At 39.7% G+C, this 21,756-nt stretch overlaps 2 long non-coding RNA genes across 4 annotated transcripts in view; one reads left to right on the forward strand and one right to left on the reverse strand.

The window, feature by feature from the left end:
• Positions 1 to 21,756, reverse strand: part of LOC309634829 — a 346,981-nt gene that overhangs the window by 117,367 nt on the left and 207,858 nt on the right. The window lies entirely within an intron of this gene.
• LOC309634820 overlaps positions 3,642 to 21,756 on the forward strand; it is a 66,671-nt gene continuing 48,556 nt past the window's right edge. For all 3 annotated transcript variants that reach the window (XR_014248441.1, XR_014248442.1, XR_014248443.1), the window contains exon 1: positions 3,642 to 4,275. This is a non-coding gene — a long non-coding RNA (uncharacterized lncRNA). The remainder of the gene's footprint in view (positions 4,276 to 21,756) is intronic.

Genomic DNA, 21,756 nt, shown 5'->3' on the forward strand with positions numbered 1-21,756 from the left:
CAGCTCCTTTGGTGTTGGTTCCCACAAAAGTCCAATAAGGGAAAAAAAAACGTGATGAGTTTGAGCATGATTTGAGTAACACTGAGAGACAAGAATAGGAAGCTTTGAGAGATAAGTGACCCTGAGTCTCTTGTTTAACGGCGAGGTCCTCCTAGGATAGGGGGGTCTCTGGAGGTCCCCAGGGGGCTAGTGGCAGAGCAAATATGAGAGCACTCATCTCTCTGCCTTGTTAGTGTTCTCTATACTACACCAGATTCATCACTAGACAATAGTTGTCCTTAACCATTTTGGCGGGTTTCAGCCCCTTCTAGTCTTTAGTCTCTGCTGTGATTATCCTTAAAGTTTTATCCTTGGTCCTATGCCCTTTGATCCATCTTTTAGATTTGAGCATCTAGGAGAAGGCCTCTCTAGCCATGCTGACTCCCCATCCTTGCCTTTGTATTGCCACAATTTGCAGAGCTATCCATTGATTTATGTGTATTTGGGTATTCTCAGTTCTGAGCCAGCTTTCCTTTTGTAGTCTCGAGGCATGGCAATCTTTCCTGATTTTTCTCTGAGTGTCCAGAAGCAAAATGTATTGACACTTAAGGTCACATTTCCCAAAGTGGGGTCCACAGAAAAATGAAGTTCCATGGGGTAATTCCATGAGCTTCTATTGTTGTGGGGAGTGAGCAGAAGAAGTATTCCCTGATTGAATACATCTAAGGAACACTGGATTCAAATATTTTCAGACACTTTTTCCTGAATGATTTCCCAAGACATGAATTTCCAAGGGGGTGATATAGTAGGGCTGCTGGTATCTATTAATATTTTACTTTGGAAACCTTTTTTTTTTTTTTTAACTCTAGGAATTTATTTACGAAAATTCTAGTTTTATGACAATGGTAGCCAAATACTAGTGCATAGGGTATAACCTGGGGAGCTTAGCAAACATTCAGATTTGTAGGCCTCATCTTCTCAGTGAGTGATTCAATAGTTCTTCCAGGGAACTCAGGAATCTGCATTCTATGAAGTATCCCAGGACAGTGCTTCTCAAACTTTAACTTGAATGGGAATTACCTGGGATTTTGTTAAATGCAGATTCTGATTCCATAGACCTGTGCTGGGGCTTTAGATCCTGCATTTCTAATAGTTTCCAGGCGAAGCTATTGTTTACTGGTCCGAAGTCCACACTTAGAATAGCAAGGCTGCAATGATTCTGACCATCCCGTGTTCTCCACTTCTGTTATTATCACAAATGTCACTGTCTTCTAAGATTTCTGTCACTTTCAATTCCTGAAGTGTTGCCTTATTGGTCATTATTAAGTTCAGAATTGTAGTTTCCTTCATTGCTTATTCTGCCATCTGAGAGGTAGAACAGTTAGCAAACACATCAAGATTTATCAGATGCTCTTGTTCTAACCTAATGTGACGTGCAGATAGCTGCAGTCTTCATCTCACTATTCTGTCACTAATCTGTGTCAGGATTTTGGTCTGACTCCGGTATTGCCATGTAGTCCTCCAGTCCTACTGATGCTGGGAGGAAAAAAGTTTCCTCTACCCTTCTAGGTTCTTCTGGCTGGTCTAAGAATTAAAATGACATGAGAGAGATTAACGGGAGAAAATCAAACAAAGTGTAATAACATATATAAATGGGAGAGACCCAGGGAAACTGAATAACTCTCCAAAACTGCTGAAACCCTCACTTTAAATACTATCTTCAGCTAAAGATAAAAGAGGTTGTTGGGGGTAGTGGTTTGGGACTTCAAGGGGGAGGAAGGCAATTCATGTGGAGATGGAAGAGCAAATGTTTGGTAAACAAATACTTGCTGAGCCATGCAGAGACAATGGGACACAGAGTGGGCTCTGATTTCTAGGCCCTGCCAAATTTCCCCCATCACACCTAGCCCTTGTTCTTTACAAGTATCTCTGGTGATAGCTCTATTTTGGGGACAGGATCTCTGTCTAAATTATTTTAGGCAGTTAGGGGGATAGTCAAAGTTTCTTCCTGAGTCTTTTGGGCCTTGATTGTTTTCAGTTCGAAATAATCCTCATGCCAGAGAGACATTTTGGGGTGGCATATCTACCACTACCTTTTTTGCTATTGTTGTCATATATTTGCCTTCTACATATGTTATTAACTCCATAATCATTATTAATGTTTGTGTTTGTAACAGTAAGTTGCTTTTTAAAGAAATTAAGAAATTCAGAAAAGAGAAAATCTTTTATATGTGTTCATATATTTACTATTTCTGGCCTTCTTTCTTCCTTTGTGTATATTCATATTTCCATGGTATTATTTCCTTTTACCCTGAAGAACTTTCTCTGCATTTCTCGTAGTGTGGATGTGCTGCTGCAAAATTCTCTTGGCTTTTGTTAATCTGAAAATGTCTTTATTTCACCTTCATTTCATCCCTTTTATTCTTTTTCTTTTGAAATAATTATAGATTTACAGGATGTTCCAAAAAATATATACAAGGCAGTCCCATGTATCCTCCCCCAAAATCTACCTTCATTTTTTAATATTATGTATGTGAATACATCCAGAACTTGAAGTCATGTGTGTTAGTCCATTTGGTGTCCTAGAAGTGACTGGTGCTCTGTTGATTCTTCTTTAAGCCTTTTACTTTTTCTGACTCAGTTTGAATAGTTTCTATTGACTCGTCTTCAGGATCATGGATGTTTTCTTCTGCAGTGTCTGATCTGCTGTAAAGTCTGTCCAATGGCTTTTAAAAAAATTTCAGATATTGCATTTTTCAATTCTAGCGTTTTCCTTTGGTGTTTAAAAAAATAGTTTTATTGTTCTCCTGCAATAATGCTTATCTTTCTCCATTATATCCATATTTTTCTGCAAATTCCTGGTATATTTTATGTTGTTTTAAAGTCTTCTTCTGGGGAATTCCCTGGTGGCACAGTGGTTAAGAATCCACCTGCCAATGCAGGGGACACGGGTTCGAGCCCTGGTCTGGGAAGATCCCACATGCCGCAGAGCAGCTAAGCCTGTGCGCCACAACTACTGAGCCTGCGTTCTAGAGCCCTTGAGCCACAACTACTGAGCCCACGTGCCACAACTACTGAAGCCCCTGCACCTAGAGCCCATGCTCCACAACAAGAGAAGCCACCGCAATGAGAAGCCTGTGCACTGCAATGAAGAGTAGCCCCTGCTCTCCACAACTAGAGCAAGCCCGCATGCAGCAATGAAGACCCAATGCAGCCAAAAATAAATAAATTAATTAATTAAAAAAATATATATAAAGCCTTCTGCAAATTCCCATATCTTTTTTTTTTAGAATATGTGCCATGTATTAGATTTACTTCTCTTTTAATTAATTAATTAATTCATTTAAAAATAAATTTATTTATTTATTTATTTACTTTTGGCTGCACTGGTCCTCACTGCTGCACACAGGCCCTCTCTAGTTGCAGCGAGTGGGGGCCACTCCTTGTTGCGGTGCACGGGCTTCTCATTGCAGTGGCCCCTCCCATTGCGGAGCACGGGCTCTAGGCACGTGGGCTTCAGTAGTTGTGGCACACACGCTCAGTAGCTGTGGCGCACACGCTCTAGAGAGCAGGCTCAGTAGTTGTGGCACACAGGCTTAGCTGCTCCACAGCATGTGGGATCTTCCCAGACCAGGGCTCAAACCCGCGTCCCCTGCATCGGCAGGTGGATTCTTAACCACTGTGCCACCAGGGAAGTCCCCCATATCAGTTTTTATTGAATGTTTTTCCTTTTAATATAGTTCACATTTTCTTATTTATTCTCAAGTCTTATAAGTTTGTATTGTACTCTGAACATTGTATATAATAAACAGTGGGAACTGAGGAAAAGTTGTTTTGTTTTACTCATTTCTCAGAACATTGAAACCTTTCCTCCACCTGGTCCTTAGACTGAGGCCAATTCATTCATATTTCTCCCAGAGCGGAGTTGAGCAGGAGATAGGCTGCAACTTTTAATTAGATTGAGATCACCTGTGATTAGCCCAACCCCCAGACTCCTGTGCCACCACTGTGGTTTACATCTTGTCAGTATTTAAGCAGGGAGGGAGTTGGGCAACAGTTTCAGATATTTTTAGTTGACCTTTGGATTCATCTCTGGTGGGGCAAGTGCAAGACTATGTGATTTCTCTGATTTCAAGCCCTTCTTCATTACATTTCTTTGCATAATTCAGGGTAGGGTTAGGTAGGGATGGGAAGAGAAGAATTGTCAGGCAGTTTGCATTTGAGTCTTTTTGAGATTCGAATCCTTTCTGCCAGCCCAGACTGTCAGAATGTCCCTGCAAAGTCTCCTCATCTATGGTGAGTCTATGACAACTTCTCCATCTATCGTCCACAGATCAGGCATCTGACCCCAGAGGTGGAAGGGTCTACCATTCTCTTCTCACCCTTGTAGTGCTCGTTTCTCTCTGGAGCTCAACTAATCCAGGCTTCCTTGCTTCCTCTGTTCTTTGCTAGCCCCATTAACAAGTGTAATTTTAAAATTTTCAGGTTGTGTTGTTGTTGTTTTTACAATGAGAACAGAGGTCTTTTGCTTCCTTCTTTATCCTAACCATTTTAAGTAATCACAAAGCAAGCGAATACTCCCCCCACTTTTTATTTGAAATAGGTAAACCTAGAGTACATTTAATTGCTACGTAAATAATTCTTTTATTTTTTTTTAATTTTTAAATTTATTATTTATTTATTATTTTTATTTTTGGCTGTGTTGGGTCTTCGTTTCTGTGTGAGGGCTTTCTCCAGTTGCGGCGAGTGGGGGCCACTCTTCATCGCGGTGCGCGGGCCTCTCACTATCGCGGCCTCTCTTGTTGCGGAGCACAGGCTCCAGACGCTCAGGCTCAGTAGTTGTGGCTCACGGCCCCAGTTGCTCCGCGGCATGTGGGATCTTCCCAGACCAGGGCTCGAACCTGTGTCCCCTGCATTGGCAGGCAGATTCTCAATCACTGCACCACCAGGGAAGCCCCAGTAAATAATTCTTACTAGCAAACTTTTTGAATAAACTCCATGACTATGCACTGGATAATGGTTACGATTCAATTTTCCTTGATTTCTAGGTAACAGCTGAAGTCCATCTTGAGGCATATGTGGAGTTAATGCTGGCTACATTGGGTGTCTAGGGCCATTGTTGATTCCCTGTGGGATGGCTGGGTACTTTAGCTGGGATAATTTCTGTTACTACTTCCTTAAGAGCTTTCCAAGGAAAGAATTCCCTCGAGTATTTTCCCCTTTACCATTCTTCCTTTGCTTTTTCTATGTAACTAAAGCAAAAAGAGAAATTCCCTAAGATAGAATCTCACCCCAAAGCCACTTCCCATGACTATCAGAAGCCTTTAATTTCTTCTTGACTTTTGGAGAAAAAGGTAAATAGCTCTCGTCCCGTAAGTTTCCCAGCTGGAAATGACTACCATTAATGTCATTAAAATTCATTGATAATTGCTCTGTTGGCAGATCTTTAGTAATAATTCTTCTAGCCTCAAATTTAAAACTTCCATAGGTGTTTTCTGAAAGAATTTGTAACTCTATTAAAAAGTATACACTGAATGAAATTTAAATCTGTTTTAAAAATTAATTTAAAATGGCTTTGTGACATTGCTGTTTGAATTATAGTCATCATCGTTATCTTACATTTAAATTGACTATTTATGTTAATATCCTTCAATTTCTGCATACTACGAAAAGCGATTTAAAATGGAAATCACACCCAAGGATATATATTAATGATAGTTGTTGCAAACAGCAAACCCCACTGTTCTCTATGACCATGAGAAGATGATTTAGGGCTCCTCTTCCTTTCCCTTCTATCTTGAGTCTTCTTCTGGTGGTTGAGCAATGCATACAATCATGGCCCCATATATTTTTCCACAGTCTATGTCTCACTGTGGGCCAAGGAAGAGGCAAAAAAAAAGGACCATGACAGAGGGGAACGAAGGTTTTGTGACTGCCTAGTACCTGGAGTCATGGGATAATTGGCAAGATTCTCTTTTGTTTTCTCCTCCATACTATCTCCATCCAAATCTTTCTTTTTGCATGTGTGTTTATACTCATCGCCTTCTAAGAAATAGTCATACATTACACAGACTAATGAGACCATGGGCATCAGCCCATTTCTTCTTTTAGCTTGTCTCTTTGACATTCACTTCAGCCTCTGTCTTTGTTACAACCAAACCATCCTTCTTCTGACAATTACAGAGAGGATTAAAAAGAATTTGTTAGTTTCCAAGTAGACTATCAAATGTATGATCAACTCTGAGTGTTTGGTATATACCAGGCGAGGGTGTTAGCTGAATACAAGGTTATGTGGATTATCACAAAAATCAAGAAATTTATCTCCAAAACAATTGATTATATATACTTTGATTATATGTACTTTATATGGCTTTTTTTGTTGACAGGGTCATTCTTTTTGTCTGTTAAGAGTTTGTCATATATTCAGGCAAGATCCTGGTAGGGCAGGAATAACTAATAATTATTCTCTATTAGCACTAGTGGGTATGACCCCTGTACCTCTTAGGAATTGCATTAAGCAATTAGTAAAAAAGTAAAACTATTAAAGAAAAACAATAGCAGAAATAACAGTGGCTTACGTAAAACATAAATTTGCTTCTCTCACACCTGAAAGAAGTCTGGAAATTAGGCAGCTCAGCCGGGTATGGAAGGTTCATGGTTATTAGACACTAGACTTCTTTTAGCTTTCAGTTTTGCTATTCTCAGACATGATTTCCAACCACAAGGTTACCTCATAGTCCAAGAGGGCTGGTGAGGTCCCAGCCATCGTGTGTTGGAAATAAGAAAGGGAAAGAACAAAAGGGATGTTCATGTCAGCTGAGTGAACTCCCATTAAGCTGGAATTCCACAGAACACTTCCAATTACATCCTCTTGGCCAGAATGTCGGTAATTCCCACAACTAGCTGCAAAGGAGGTTGGGAAGTGTAATTTTATATTTGGTCATAACGCTGTCTTCTGTCACTAAGGGAGAAGAGAATGGATAGTGGGGAAAAACTAGCAATCTCTGCCACATCCACCCAAGCCTAAAAATAGAAGACGGCCTTTTGGATCGTTTTGAACATCAGTTGAAATTACGCAACATTTGAAGCCTATGAAAATGTACGACATCTATGTAACTCTACCTTATACTTTAAAATGTCTGAAGAGAGAAGGAACTATCAGGGAATACCCAGAGAAGGGTCAACAGGAAGTGGGAAATGTAGGAAGCATATTTTTTGAGAAATTATAATTTTTAGCTGTTATCAAGTACGTGAAAAGCTCTAGCCCCAAAGTGGAATTAGACTTATTCCATGAGAATAAGAAGTAGCTTTTATTTGAATTGGACCTGTCCAACAATGAAAAAGTTTGTCTTGGGATATACACAACTTCCCACCACTAGAAAAGTTCAAAATGAAGCTGAGCAACCAGAAATTTTTTCAGAGAGGTAACTGGAAAGGTTTGCAAAGATGTATGATCATAATTCCAATGTTTGAAATGTCAGGAATATGGAATAATATATTTACTTAACAATAAAGGATTTGGCTGAATACATAATGGTGTTATGGTAGATCCACAAACTATACAGGCTTTAAAGTGACTACATAAATACTTATTGGAAGAGAAAGAGGTTCATGATATGTAGTAGATTAAACAAATGAATTACAGAACAGACCTTATAGTATGGTTTTATATGTGTCTATAAATAGATAGCTATGCACCCAAGGTTAATCCAGATGGTGAGATTGTGGGGACATTTTTTGGTTCTTTAAGAACATATTGTATGAAAAACAGTTATTTGGATATTTGGCAGTGAATATGGATAGTAATATCTAATGTATTTAAGAAGAAAAAGCTAAATAATTATTTGTCAGGGACAAGGAAGAAGAGACTGTGTAGAAGTTTAGGCTCGCTGTCCTTTACGGTTTCTTCCAACTCTAAGATTAGATGACACAAAATCCATGTTTATGACTCAAGTGCATTGGATGATTGCCGGAATGAATAATTCACTTACCCACAGGTAATCAAAGAGACATCCTGTGGGTATTGCTGGTAAAGCTCAGAAGGGCTGATCTCTGAGCCCATTACAGCCCACGATCTTGGTGGCATGCTTTTACACATTCTTTATTTTCACCCTAAATTCTTCAACACAGCGACTTCTTCAACAACTGACAGCTGTCGTTTTCTAAGAAAACAATCTACCTAAACCTGTTTTATTTGCACATCGTTTCCTTTCTTCCTTCAAAAGCTACAACCCAACACCTAAAAACATACTGGCTAGAAACTGACATCTTAGAATAGCTCTCATAGCACAGCTGAAGGGAGCCTTGGCAAGAAAGATGGCTGTCTAAAACCCGGTTACACTGAGAGGGGGCAAAACAGCAATAACAAACAAACCAAAAACCTGAAAAACTTCTGGAGGATGGACCAAAAGGGTGATTTTGGGAAATTTAATATTCTCTTTAGAAAATTTAGTAGTTTGGGATGATAAAGAATGTACTACTTACTTCCTTCTTAGAACTGTGAACCAGTAAATGCGCCCATCCTTATGCACCCTGAGGTTCTTTCCCCAGGGATGCTGATGTGTTTCTGCATATCAATTCACCCATACTCTCTGACCTACTTCTGTTCTTGATATGCGAGCAAAATGACTAGCTGGGTTTACGCATATATACATACATACATAATTAACGAGAAAGATTTGTGCTAATTCCATTTCAGTATCTCACCCACAATCTTGGGTAATAAATCAGATTCTTGATGGCAAATAAGATTGTGCTTTGAATCAACACACACACATATACAAAGCAGCTAAAATTGGTAAACATCTAAGAAAATATAGGAAAAGCCTAATGAGAATATTTTACCAAGAGTTATTTTAAATGTAAGCTGACTAGAGTAAGTTGCTCTGAAGTCAAAACATGGACATCATATAGGACTATTTTGAGATGGAAACAGTTGTATTATTGAGGAATTTTAATGAATAGTGAGCCCATTTGTTATTTATTTTCTTCCAAATGTTAATAAACAACTCCAGTTATAATTGCTGATTTTCTATATTTATGGAAAACTGGCATTTCATAAATATCAAATTGTGATATCATCTACTTGTATGCTGGTTTTTCTATGAATATATAAATTTAGTAATTACCTCTAGAAGTGTGAGTTAATTTTTTGTGTGTGGATAAATCAAGAAGGAGAATGACAAATCTGTTAAAATGGTAGAATCTTAAACATCCTTTTCATTGTTCTTTTTAAGGATTTATCTAAAATGATGTCATGGAGTGGCAGAGAAAAATCTGGGATACAAGATTTTTCTATTAAAGCCACCAAGATGTTCGTCAAAACTAGGTCAACATGCAGGCATTTGACAGGGACAGTGCATAGAGCTTTCTCAAAAGACCAAAAGGTTAGGAAGACTTTATAGGTCCCAAATAATCAATGTTTAAAGGAAAACAGTTGTACAGAGGTTATATTAATTCAAACTAGCAAAGGATTTCTTCTTAAAAGGAAGTTTTAGCTTATTTTAATTCCAGGGAAAAGAAATTCTCACTTGGTATGTTTACTATTATAATGTATTCTGTTGGATAGTATTGGCAGAAACTCCCCATTAATATTTATCTTTAGAACTTTGCTCCATTTCATGGCTCAGTAGAGAATTAATATTTAGCAAATGTGTGATTAGCCTTTTTTTTTTTTGTCTTATGACTCAAATTCACCAAAGTCCTTCATATGCAGAATTTATTTTTGTTATGACTTTTATAATGAGTAAATATTTTACTCCACATTGTAGTAAAATACTTTATTTTGGGCTGCAAACTTTCTTTCAAAGTTAAGTCACGTCAAAATGGAATGTTTTAGTAGCTAAGGGAAAAAGTTGAGTCATTGGCTGGAAGACACTTGATCTCCTATTTATGACTCTGATGTCCTAAAATACATGAGACTGGCCAATACTGAAATAATTATCCCAAATCATGATAACATCTTTAAAAAGGCTTAAAAGAAGCTAGACCCTATTTTGAGCAGCATCAAAATTTTCTATAATTGGTAGACTATGTGTCTCATCAAACCACAGTTTTAAAGAGGTCTTTAAATCCAACTGGACATTGACACCTGTGCTGTGAAGGATAGTTTTAGTGGTGGTGAGGGACCACCTACAGTAAATAAGTTCTGTCTGTTAACAGAGACACTACTAATCGGACAAAAACCATGCAGTCATGAATTCAGGAAGCAATTCCAAGATGAAAATTTCCCTTTAATCGGAGGAACGTATCCTCTTTGTAAACGGTTCATGAATAACCCAGATGAAGCCTGTTTACAATCCAGGTGATGGTGCCAACTTTACCTCCCAGAAGCATCTTAACCAGCAGGTGGGAGCACATCTGTGTTCCATGACCTCCTCAGGTAGAGTTAGAGCCCCACCCAAAGAGCTTGGCTAGAACAGGAGTCCAGCCGGAGCTAATCAGTCAGAAAATGCCCGCCATGTTTTTTCTTATTAGGAAATGAAAAATAATTACTTGTGTACTTAAAATCAAATATGGCCCAAGTGAAATTTGGAATGCTTCAGAAAACATGGTTTTTGGATCCAGTTTTCTGTGGCTAGAAACTGATCAAAACATTGGCTCTGGCTTTGGTCTTCAGAGTTTCTTTTTTCTTAAAACAAGTCAATTAAGTGGTTTCCTGAGATGTATATTAACAGAAGGTGAATATTGATTGTGCCTCTGCAGACCCCTGCACAATATTTACCATCTCTGTGTTTTCAGTAGCAATCAAGTTCAAGCTCTAGAATGCGTATTGAACACAACGGAGGCAAACTTTTGACTCTCAGAGTGTGTTTGTGCTCAGGACAGATAGAATTTTCCTGAAGTGGTCTCCTGAATCCTAACCCACATGTTGCTTCAGCAAGGCTTTCTTCTGTTTTCTGGTGGTTTTTGTTTGCTTAAAATCTTTCAAATTGCAACTAGATTTTTATCTTATTTTTTTTTTTTGTTTTAGAACTCCTGTCCTTAATTTTATCCTACACATTGGCTTTGACTTTATGGGATTTCTTGGAGCTTCAGAGTTGCACAAAATGGTTATTGGCAAGGTTGTTCATTATTGACAGAGGTGGCTTCTCCACCTCAACACTCCACAAGAAGTCCAAACTTCTAAAAGTTCACAGACGCTCTTCATCATAATTTTATCATAGGAACTTTCTTCCTATAAAGAAAAAGCATAGCGAATACTTTCTAGAGTATATAAAATGCTCCAATAATTATTTTAATCATCCTACTTCTGTGGGTATCTCCATGGTTCCACACAAGTGGGCTTGGTCTGGTAAAAATAATCACAGCCTCTAATAAACATCTTCTTTGTTGACCATTGTCTTCATAGCCAATAAATAACTGGTACAGATAACTGCCTCACCTAGCCCTCAGGGCAGTCTTTAGGGGCCACTTTTTCAGGCTTCAATATTGCTCAAATATTGATTCCCTAATTGGCATGCTGATGTGAATCCACAAGGCTTCTTGAAGGTAATGATGCTGGTTTTTTAATCCTGAAAATTCATGGGGCTGCACGTAAGTGAGGTATCAACTTTTGAACCTATATTCATGTATAGATTTTTAGCTCAGCTTGCCCTTAAAGTTGAATATCACTAGATAACTCAGAGTATTGACTGCATCTAAATGACAAGTTTTCAAGAAGTATAAGGCTCATTTCTCTTCATTGACTGTGAATCAATGTGGGGACTGTGAGTGTGTAGGACCCCGAATAACAATAACAATAACAACAGTTACTAACCCTTATCAAGGACTCATTATAGATTAACTCTTAATGCTCAAACAACTATTATTTTAGAAATGAGAAAGTATTACTCATGGAGCTAAAGAAACTTGTTCAAGTCTGAAGAACTAGTCAGGGGCGGACCTGGCATTTAAACCCGGCAGTTGGATCCCAGACCACAGGCTTTTCAACACTGTCTTCTTAACAGCTAAATCTTTCTGTGAAATGGGTTCTGTCTGGTCTGGAGGCCCTCAAAGAGCAACTCATCCACTTGAACTAAAGGAGCATTTATTTTGTGTCCTTCATGCCAGTAGAGGAGTCTAAGCTGAACCTCATTACAGGGAGTGGGGTCAGCAGGACCTTTCTCTTTGGGTCAGAAGGAAGGATGATGTCTGTTGAATTCCACTTTCAAAAACAAAAGCAGAACAGGTTATCAATAGGGTTTCCCGCTGCCATCTTTGTTTGGCCAAGATATTAGGAATTAGAGTATGAGGCTATATTTTCCGAACTTTCTAAGATTTATGAAACTCTATAATTTCCCATGTTTCTTGTGTTTGGCATTTCCTGTTTTCCCATGGTTTTTGGTAGTAAAATCCTTAAAATTAAATGTTTATTGTTATTTGGAGGCATCAGGAAACTAGGGCTCTGGGAGGCAGAAAGAATAATCCCAAAGGATTGTGTGAGTGATGAACAGCTTTAAAGAAGAAAGAGAATAGATAGGAAAAGATTAAAAAATATAGTATTGATTGAAAAAAAAGCAAGATGCAAAATGATACACACAGGGCTTCCCTGGTGGTGCAGTGGTTAAGAATCCTCCTGCCAATGCAGGGGACACAGGTTCGAGCCCTGGTCCGGGAAGATCCCACATGCCGTGGAACAACTAAGCCCATGCGACACAATTACTGAGCCTGTGCTCTAGAGAGCCCACAAGCCACAACTACTGAGCCCACACGCCTAGAGCCCATGCTCGGCAACAAGAAAAGCCACCGCGATGAGAACCCCGCGCACCGCAACGAACAGTAGCCCCCGCTCGCCACAACTAGAGAAAGCCCGCGCGAAGCAAAGACCCAGTGCAGCCAAAAATAAATAAATAAAATAAATAAATTTATTTAAAAAAATGATACATACTGAATGATTCCATTTGTTCAAATATAAATCTATAAAATAGCATGGTAGAATATTTGTGGATTCATATATATATGGAAAGAACAAAACATGGAGTGGAAACATATACAACAAAGTCGTGACGGTGGTTGCTTCTGGGGAGGTGGAAGAGGGACTTTGGTTATAGTTGCAATATTCAATTTTTTGTAACAGAAGGAAATGTGATACGTGTTATTTTTGGATGGTAGAATGTGATGTTATATTTTTTTAACTTTTCTATAATTTAAAATTGTCTCAAAATAAACTAACTTTTAAAAATAAAAGGAAACAAAAAATAGAAGGAAAGAAAGAAGACAACTGAGAACTTCAAAAGAAAAGTGAGGCTGTGGAACATGAGTCTGGGTTTGACAATTGGTCCTGCTGTTCTTTGGAGCTGACTCTAATCTAGACTATCAATGAGACCTCCCTGGCGGTTCAGTGGTTAAGTCTCTGTGCTTCTACTGCAGGGGGCACGGGTTCGATCCCTGGTTGGGGAACTAAGATCCCACATGCCGAGTGGCACGGCCAAAAATAAAATAAAATAGACTTTCAATAACTATGAAAATTCCTATGCAGTGTTTCATATTATTTTACAGGTTAAAAAGTAGGACTCTTGTTTGTATGTGTGTGGGGAAGGGTTTTGTTTTTTTTTTGAGGGGGTTGTTTTTGATGGGGAAGAATATTTTTTGGAGAAGGGGCTGGATCACATGCACACACAGAATTACTAACAATCCAAGTCTTTACTCTTGAAATCAAAGTCAAAAACAGTAGTCTGATTAATATCTGACTTCAGTATGTGAACATTCTTGTTTCCTTTCATTCTTTACAGCCCTCTTTTCCTCCTTAAACGATGAACAGTGCATTCCCCAGGGGTTTAATGTGTGCTGTAGGATAGTAAGTTCCCTGAGAGCAAGTGGATTCAACAAATGCTATTAATTGCCCTGAGTTTCTTTTGCTTCAGTGGATTTATACAGTTCCTACCCTGTTTCTATATTCATGCAAAATGCTTTGCCCTTTCACTTAAATCCCGATGAAAGAGGAAGCAGAATCTTAGGAAAGGTCAGGCTGGAAAAATTAGATATGGCATCAGAGAACAGTGTGATTAAACAAACTGTACAGAATATTGCATTTTCATACCAGCCCTTGATTCAGTAGCATGTGGTAGAAACTTAAGGGGCTTTTTCTTTTATCTTTAGTATCTCCTAAAGATATACAATGAAAACTGCCCCCCAAGCTAAGCAAACAAACAAAAAATCCCATGGTCTGATGTTTGCAGTGGAAGAATGTTCTCTAATCTGCAACGTGTTATGTATACAGATACCTGCCCAGAAAGAAGACGCCATCTCAGGGTTTAAACTATGACTTTCATTCTGAATATAATAATTCAAGTGAGACGGCCTTAAAACTCTCAGAGCATTGCAAGAAACCAGGAGGCAACATTTTCTTGCTGTTTGATGTCGGTGAGACTCACAAGGGCAAGGCAGAGGAATCCAGTGGTAATCCTGACTCTCAAAGGAATACAGAGAGTATTGTAATAAGTGTCTCCCCTTTCCTCCCAAGCTGGTCCGTTTCAGATCAAGGTTGATCCAGTGTCCTCACAGGGGCCAAACTAGGCCAGTGTGTTACGATCCAGAACCGGCCGTGCCCCTCACTGATCTCCCTTCTTAGTGAGAAGCCTGAAGCAGGGGTCAGCAAAATATATCCTGTGGGCCAAATCTGGTTCCCCACCTGTTTTTGTATTTGGCCAACCTCAAGCTAAGAATGGTTTTTACATTTCTAAATGGTTGAAAAAAGAATCAGAAGATTATTTCTGATGAAATGTAAACATTATAAATATTCAAATTGTAGTGACAATAAATACTATTATTGGAACACAGCCATGTCCATTCATGTTACATATGATCTCTGACTGCTTTCACACTATAATGGGAGAGCTGAGTAGTTGTAACAGAGGTCTATGTGGCCTGTGAAGCCAAAAGTATTTACTATATGGCCTTTTACCGAAAAATCTTGCAGATCTGTGCCCGAAAACACTGTTTTCTATCACTGGAAAGGCTTTAAACAATTGCAGCCAATCAGACTGACCATTTTGAAAACTGTCTAGCTTGCTTTGGTATTGTAGGTAAAGTGCCACTGGAGTGCTCCAGAAACTCTCAAGCAGCATCCCATTCTGTGAATAAAAACTCTGCAGGCTTGAGCCGTGGGACAAGATGGTGGAGTAGGAAGATCCCGGGCTTGTCTCCTCCCACGGACACACCAAAGTTACAACTACACATAGAGGCACTATCTCTGAGAATGACCCGAAGACAAGCAGAAAAGATTTTCCACAACTAAAGATAAACAGAAAAAGCCACACTGAGACAGGTAGGAGGGGTGGACACATGATCTGGCTGGGACACACGCCCCAGCACTGAAACCCACAAGTGGGTGGGATATCACAGCTCCGGAGGAGTGGGAGCTCCAAACCCCACAAAGGGCTCCCCGGCCTGGGGTAGCTGCATGGGGAAGATGAGCCCCCATACCTCTGGCTTTGATAAACAGCAGGGCTTACATCCAGGAGAGCCAGGGGGCTGTAGGAAACTGCGTCTTCCGTCTTAAATGGCGTGCACAAAAACTCACTTACTCTAAGTCCTAGCACAGAGGCAGCAGTTTGAAAAGAGCCTGGGTCATACATGAAGGAGATCATTGAATAATTTTAGGGCGTGTGCCCATGGAGCGGGGAACTGTTTGAAGTTTCTTCTGGTATGGAGCAACTGGTGGGTGCCAGTTTTTTGTTTTTATTTTCGTTTTTGGCTCACCTTCTACCTAGCTGGCCCAGCGCTGGCAGGTGCCATTTCCAACTCTCCCCATCTAACTTACTAGCACAGATCTTCCTCCTCCTGGTTCACCTGTGGGCCTGACCCAACCAGCGCTCCTTCAAAGTGGCCCCCTGCCCCACCAGATGTGGCAGATGACCTTAGCCAGCATTGGCATCACTCCAAAGTGGCTCCCACACCAGGGGCTGGCCCTGTACACCAGAGCAGATGCAACAGTTTCAGCTGGGCCTCACAGCCATCCATACGGGGGACCAGCCCAGCTAACGCCCATAGCAATTTGGCCCAGTTACAACAGGAGGGTACATGCAGCCCACATAGGGGACACTTCTGCAGCACCTGTGACCAGGGAGGACCATTCTTATGGGCTCAGTGGGACACCTTCTACACAAAGCCACTTTTTTCAAGACTGGAGATGTAGATGATCTACCTAATACGTACAAACAAACACAGAGAGTTAGGCAAGATGAAGAGACAAAGGAATGTGTTCCAAAAGAAAGAATAAAGAAAAAAAAAGTCAGAAAAAAGACTAAATGCAATGGAGATAAGCAATCCACCTGATAAAGAGTTCAAAGTAATGGTCATTAGATGTTGAATGGAAGAACACAGTGAGAACATCAACAAAGAGATAGAAGACATAAAAAAAGAACCAATCAGACCTGAAGAATACAATAACTTAAAAGAAAAACACACTGGAGGGAAACAACAGCAGATTAGATGATGCAGAAGAACAAATCGGTGATCTGGAAGATAGGCTATTACCCAATTGGAACAGCAAAAGGAAAAAGAAATATACAAACACAAAAAAAATGAGGATAGTTTAAGGGACCTCAGGGACAACATCAGGCTTACTAACATTGGCATTATAGGGGTTCCAGAATGAGAAGAGAGGGAGAAAAGGACAGAAAACCTATTTGAAGACATAATGGCTGAAAACTTCCCTAACCTGGTAAGGAAACAGACAGCTGAGTCCAGAAAGCACAGAGTCCCAAACAAGATGAACGCAAAGAGACCCACACCAAGACTTATCATAATTAAAATGTCAAAAGTTAAAGAGAGAATCTTAAAAGCAACAAGTGAAAGCAACTAGTTATATTAGGAGAGAGCCCATAAGACTATCAGCTGACTTTTTAGCAGAAACTTTACTGTCCAGAAAGGAGTAGACAATTTATTTAAAGTATTGAAAGATAAAAGCTTATGACCAAAAATACTCTATCTATCTGGCAAGGTTATAATTCAGACTTGAAGGAGAGATAAAAAGTTTTCTAGACAAGTAGAAGCTAAAGGAGTTCATCACCACTAAACCAACCTTACAGAAATGTTAAAGGGATTTTTTTTAAATAGAAAAAAAAAAAGCCCATAACTAGAAATGTGAAAACTCTGAAAGAAAGAAAAATCTCACCAGTAAAGGCAAACATAGAGTAAAGGTAGCAGATTAACCATCTATATAATTAGTATGAAGGTTAAAAGACAAAACTAGAAAATCACATGTATCTATAACAATTAGTTGAGGGATATACAAAATAAAAATATGTAAAATATGATGTCAAAAATATCACGGGGGGGAGTAAAAACATAGTGCTTTTAGAACCTGCTCAGCCTTAAGCAACCATCAACTTAAAATAGACTACCATAGCATAGATTGTTACATCAGAACCTCATGGTAACCACAAACCAAAAACTAATAATAGATACACAAAAAAATAATGAGAAAGGAATACAAATGTAACACTAAAGAAAGTCATCAGATCACAAGGGAAGAGAGGAAGAGAGGAATAGAGAACAATAAAAATAACCAGAAAACAATTTTAAAAAGGCAATAAGTACATACCTATCAATAATTACTTTGACTGTAAATGGATGACATAGGGTGGCTGAATGGATAAAAAAAGAAGCCCAAGACCCATATATATACTGTCTATAAGAGATTCACTTCAGATCTAAAGACAAACACACAGGCTGAAAATGAGGTGAAGGAAAAAGAGGTTACATACAAATGGAAATGAAAAGAAAGCTGGGGTAGCAACACTTAGACAAAATAGGCTTTAAAACAAAGACTGTAACAAGAGACAAAGAAGGACATTACAGTGATAAAGGAATCAATTCAACAAGAAGATATAACACTTGTAAATATACATGCACCCAACATAGGAGCACCGAAATACGTGAGTCAAAAATTAACAGACATAAAGGGAGACATTAACAGTAATACAATAATAATATTGATACAATAATATTAGGGGACTTTAACACCCCACTTATATCAATACATAGATCATCCAGACAGTAAGGAAACATTAGCCTTAAAAGACACATTGTATATATTAGATATATATAAGACATTTCACCCCCAAATAGCAGAATACACATTCTTTTCAAGTGTACATGGATCATTCCCCAGGATAGATCCCATGTTAGGTCACAAACAAGGGTTAATACATTCATACAGACAGTGATGTGAATAGTGCCCCCTTCTGTTGTGTGCCACAATGGCCTCCCTCCTAAAATTTGTGAGAAGAAATACCTATAAATTAGGAGTGAGGCAGGTAGTGAAGGTGTTAGTTTGGGTCTTTGGAAAAGCAGATACCAAGAGAGACTGAAATGTGCAGGATATTTATTGGGGGAAACACCTGTGAAGGATAAAGTTGGGAGGGAACAGGAGTTGGTGGGGAGACCTTCAGATTGAGATGAAGGTCTGACGTAATGAGAAAGGGGAGGAAAGTGGACTGGGAAAGAAAAGCCCCAGACTACAGGCTGACGGGGGGCCCCAGAGCAAAAGTTTCTTGTTTGGTGAGTCCCTAACTTACAAACCCCTGGACTTATTTCCACCGCTGTGCTCTATTATCAGCTGGGAGCAGCCCGGGAAGAACATAATCTTGGTGTGAACACCAAATTGGATCCAAAGGTGTCCAAAGTGGATCCAAGATCGCAACTGGAGTCTGTGTGCACTCCTCAGGGCAGGTTCTCTTGTAGGGAGATATAGCAGCACACTCCCAGAGACCACAGTGATTGTGAACCAGGGGTGTGTGTGTGCGACTCTGAATTGGAGACTTGGAGAGTTGATTGTAGGAAAGAGATGTGAAGACACAGTTTGGAGCTGCCCTGGTTCCATTAGTTTGCAAGTGATTGAAGTTATCTGCACCAACACTGCAGAAGGTCTAATAGCCATAGTCCTTTCTAATCAGGAGATATTACATGGTCATCCATACTTCCCATAAAATCCCTAATTATACCAATATCGTTCCAATTTTCCAAATGCAATCTTTGATTTCCCAAGTAGATTCCCTTTCCCACAACTCCTATGGTCCATTCAAGGTGATCAAGACGTACCTGCCTTTAGCAGGTCAAGGATCTCTTAAACCTCATATCATGTACAGTTCCCCTTAAGTTGGAGAGCACTACTGCTTTCTCAAAGCACAGGCATTTCTATGATATGATTTTATTTTTATACAATCCTGAGAGAAAAATGACAGATATTATTTTACTCATTCTACAGACGAGAACTTCAAGGCTCAAAGATTAATTTTTCCAGAGTCAGACTGCAGATGTTTGGCTCCTGGCCCTTTGCTCTTTTCAAGGGACCAAGCAGCCACCTGTTGAAATAAGCCCCTCATCAGGTGATGAGGGCAATGGGTAAGGGTTTGTGCTGACCTAATTAATGCTCTCTAACGCTCTCTGCCTTTCTCAGGAAATTTCATTCTATCGATAGGCAAAGTGACCCAAAACTGTAGCTATATGTGCATCACTTAAAACTTACAAAGATAGAATTCCTAGAAAAGAATTTCATACCTGCAAAGAGCAAACATGGTGCGAAAGTATGCTTCCCACTCCCAGAAATTTATCCTTCAAGAGAGAAAATAGAAAAAATAAAAATATAATGAGATGGGATGGCTGAATAACCATTTAAGAAAAAATATAAAGCTGACTCCTTAAGCAAAATGGATTTTAGAGGAAGCAAAGATCTACATGTGAAAAATAAAACCATAAAATACTAGATTAAAGTATAGGAGAATAATTTGACAGCTCTGAGTAGAGGAGGATTTTTTTCCTACGCATGACAGGTAGTAAGATTCTCCATCAGACCAGCGTTTCTCTGATTCCCTGGTCACCAAATAATCTGATCGTGATTTATTTCTCCACGCAGCAATAGCAGTAAATACGCCTTCAGCATGGACTTACCATCATGATGAACATTTTACATGAATTTTTTCATTTAATTCTTAAAACAGCCTCATGAAAAACACTGTTATCGCACCAACCACACCTTCTTGGACACGAAAGCAGAGTTTAGTTGACCAGGATCACGCAGCCACTGAGCGGCAGGTGAGATGTGAATTCCAGCTCCATCTGAGGCTAGGTCGCCTGCTCTTCTCCACCAGGTGGATTTCCCTACAGGAGAATGTGCTGAATTCCTGATCCACTGTGAAGCTGGGCTTCTCATGGCAAATTAATAAACTGGCATTTCCTTTATCATCATCTCCAGCACAGTCAAGGTGAGCTCAGCTCCCAAGACCGATCGACGCTGGGTGCACAGACTGAAATAAAGTCCTGAGGCACAGAACTCAGGATGGAGGGAATCGTGGAAGGAAATGACTGTTTGGCCTAGAATGGCTGTCTTGCCTCTCCTGTTGACAACTTTATATCATCTCTTCTGCGATTTAACTGTAGATTATGACTTCTAAAAGGGCAAAACACATAGTAGATAAAACATAACATAGATAGCAGAGGATAAGGTTGCTAGTCTGATATGTTACAGCCCTTTCCGTGGAGTAAATTTCTGGCTTCCAAGGGGACATCATATCAACTGAATAGTCCCCAAGCTTATTGTAATGTGGCAGAGCACATGCACAAAGTTGGTTATTTCTATAGAATACAATTAACATGAGATTAAGCTTGAAGTTTGATGAACCTCCAAAGAATCAACTAAAAGGCAGATTTGGTGTGCCCTAAAACCACCGGTTTTTGGTGATTTCACAATGTTGACTGAAGTCGATTGAGAGCTTTAGGTGATACACTATATTCTGACAATTGACTCTACAGGGTATCATGGTTGTTTGTCACAGCTTTCTGAAATCAATAAATAGCACTGGCAAATTTTCCTGGCAGGGGAATTGTTTTTAGTACAGTCTAGAAGGGCAGCTGCTGAGTGGCAAGGAGGGAGCCAGAACCACAGTGCCGCTGTTGACCTTAGAAAAGGGTTGATTTCCAAGGCTGATCCTGACTGCAAAGAATAATTGCTGTACAAACACTGAATTGATTAATTTGGTGGGAGAAAGTGTGATTTTCAAATATACAGCTAGGAGGTTCCCAAGATGTCTTGAAACAAAATGTGTGCCTGTTATTTTATTCAGTAAGCAACAATTGGGATTCCTGGTTAGTGACTATGTTACAAACATGGTTTGTGTTCTTTGCCGTTTTTCTAGAACATTCTGACTTTCTGGAAGCGTAGTCTTTGTGCTCTGTCCTCTTCAGTACCCACTCGCTTCCTACCTCCTTAATATCCGGCTTCTGGCCCCCTGTTCTACGCACAGCGTTCTCTTGACTTACCTGGCAGCTGTCAGATTCCACACCTCTTTTTTTCCTGCTGTTATCCTTGACCTCTCAACTCAAACAGTAACGTTTAAACTCCTTTTTTTGGGTGTCTCTGGCCTCAGGTTTCATGATGTGATACCCTCCTATTTTTGTCCCTCGGTTCCACCTCAGTCTCTCTCACTAATTTCCTTTCTGCTTCAGATCTCGGGAATGTGGCCGTCCGCCCAGAGGATCTATACTTTCCTCTCCCCACATCCTGCCTCTGCTGTCTCAGTCTCCAGTGCCTCCACTAACACACTCGGGAATGTCTCTCTGGTCTGGGTCTCCAGCCTCCTAACTCCTGCACTCCCTCCAGTGTGAAGTCTGCCACACCATCACCTGTACAGACAACCCTGTCCTGTGACTGGTTTCTCAGGCAGTTTAACTTCCTACCTGCCATGTTAAATGCCCTGGCAGTTTATCAACATAACAGCATTTTAATCAGCATTTTTCTCCCCAGTCATCTCCATATCTAACCTCCATGCTGTTCTGAGTAGTACTGCTTAAAGC

This window comes from Balaenoptera borealis (assembly GCF_965194805.1).
Source record: "Balaenoptera borealis genome assembly, chromosome: 9".
Lineage (NCBI taxonomy): Eukaryota > Metazoa > Chordata > Mammalia > Artiodactyla > Balaenopteridae > Balaenoptera > Balaenoptera borealis.